The sequence below is a fragment of the Galeopterus variegatus genome, unplaced genomic scaffold, assembly GCF_000696425.1.
Source record: "Galeopterus variegatus unplaced genomic scaffold, G_variegatus-3.0.2 Scaffold15540, whole genome shotgun sequence".
In the NCBI taxonomy this organism is placed as follows: domain Eukaryota; kingdom Metazoa; phylum Chordata; class Mammalia; order Dermoptera; family Cynocephalidae; genus Galeopterus; species Galeopterus variegatus.
Window position 1 is genome coordinate 2,663 of NW_007741651.1, and position 2,454 is coordinate 5,116.

Sequence of the window (2,454 nt, forward strand, 5' to 3'; positions counted from 1 at the left end):
AGAGTTTTTATACACTTCCCTTGGACAGAGGCTTTCATGACAGGGTCAGCTGTTAGTTAGCTGAAGTGCCTTAAGATTTATGGTCTGGCTCAACAGGCTAGCACCCCGATAAGGGACAGGCACATTTTTTCAGTCTTCCCTGGGCTCTGCCAGGTGTCCTGAAGATAAGAGGGCTGATTAGTTCTTGGGACCGGCTCTGGCTGCCTTGACCTCTTAAAGGCTGCTTCACTTAAAATACCTTTAGATATGTTTCCCCGTTTTTAGTAAGTGCTTATAGGAACAATTTGTGCAGGTTAAAGTTATACTTTTCTATTACAATTTGGGCAGGTTAAAGTTATACAGGCAAATAGTGTAGGTTAAAGTTACACTTTTCTATTACAGAATAAGAGCTTAGCCTGGGCTAAGTAAAAAAATAAAAAAGGTAGCCATTCGAATGAGTTTAGTACATGAATGAAGTGTCAGAACTTACAAATGAAGGCACGTAGGTGTGAGTGGACGTGTTCTATATAAATAGGAGATAAGCAATAATTAGTAAATGAAGGGCTGGCCAGTTAGCTTGCTTGCTTAGAGCATGATAACACCAAGGTCAAGGGTTTGGATCCCAGTCTGCCAGATGTCAAAAAAAGAAAGAAATGGTAAATCAAATTGAAAAGGTAGCAGGGATCTTACTCTGAAGGGATTGTCTGATCCACTAATGGGCTTAAGTTTTTTCTGTAGTTGATTTGATGCTATTAAAGGATTTTAAATAGGATAGTGATATATATATATATNAGGGAGCTAAGGCAATTAATTATGGAGAAAATGGTGTACTCATTGAGGCTCCTTTGGGACAATCAGGGGTCCTTTCAGTCCCTCTTACAGTTACCACAGTGTAAGGAATATGTTTGGAATTGTAAGACCCGTGCACTAAACACAAATCCCACACGTCAGGGGTGGCTTGCTTCACAAAAACCACAAGACAAAAGAGACGCTGCAATCAGGCATGAGGAATTTTATTTTCCAGCAAGCTGGGGCGCTTTGCCTTTTGGAAAAGCCGCCCAGGGCTGGCCTGTGGCTCACTCAAGAGTGCGGTGCTGATAACACCAAGGCCACGGGTTCGGATCCCATATAGGGATGGCTGGTTTGCTCACTGGCTGAGCGTGGTGCTGACAACACCAAGTCTAGGGTTAAGATCCCCTTACCGGTCATCTTTTAAAAAAAAAAAAGCAGCCCAGAGCTCTTTGATATTAGAGTTTTTATACACTTCCCTTGGACAGAGGCTTTCATGACAGGGTCAGCTGTTAGTTAGCNAAAGCCAAGCTGCTTTCTACAGTGGCGGTATAATTTTACACGGTCACTAGCAGTAAAGTTCGTTTCCCATACCAGCCAGCTGCCAAAACCAATAAATAATAAATAAATAAATAAGTAAATAAATAAATGGTGTATAATTCAATAATAGTATTTTTACAGAGTTGTGGAACCACCATTAAAGCTAGGGCTCAGGCTCACAGACCCTTCAAGCCCATTGAACAGACGAGTCACAACCCCCCACACGCAGGTCTAGAGCTAGGTAATAGGAAAAGGTTCTGGGAGCCACGAGTAAAAAATTAATAGGCTTTATTTATTTATTTATTTTATTTTATTTATTTATTTATTTATTGTCTTTTTCCATGTCCGGCCACGGATTGCAACCCTCAGTGTCGCCCCCGTACCAGACCGGGACCGGCAACGGGATCGCAACCCTCGGCATTGCCCCCGCGCCTCGCTCAGCCAGTGAGCGGGAACCGGTCTGTATGTGGGATCCGAACCCTCGGCGGGCGCGCAGCCGCACTTCTCAAGCGGCGCACTAGCGCAGTGCGCCACCGGGCCGGCCCCGTGGCTTTATTTAGAGCTAGGAGCAGCCGCCCTAGTGGCTTCCTGGAGCGTCCCGAACAGCGTTGTGTATCACAGTCCTTAGTTCTTTATTCTTAGGTCCATAACCCGGGACACCTGGGTGCCCAAATGCAATTACATTGGGCAGTAACCAAGGAACACCTGGGCGTACGTGGATATTTATAGCAAATGCTTGGCAAGATTCTGAACATCTGAGGGGCTCTGACCATTTTCCTTATTTTCCCAACACACCACATCTAAATTTATAATGTTTCCATCACCCCAAAAAGAAACTGTGTACCCATCAGGAGTCTTATCTGTTCTTACCTCCCTCCCAGTCCACTTCCCTCCCCTTAGTCCTAGGCCACCACTCACCTATCTTCTTTCTCTCTATACATTTGCCTATTCTGAAAATTTCATATAAACGGAATCATATAATACGTGGTTTTCAATGACTGGCTTCTTTCACTTATAATGTTTTCAAGGTTCATCCGTATTACAGCATACGTCAGCGTTCATTCCTTTTTATGGCCAAATAACACGCTACATGGACACCCCACATTTTGTTTATCCACTCATCAGCTGCTGTATGTGTGTGCTGTT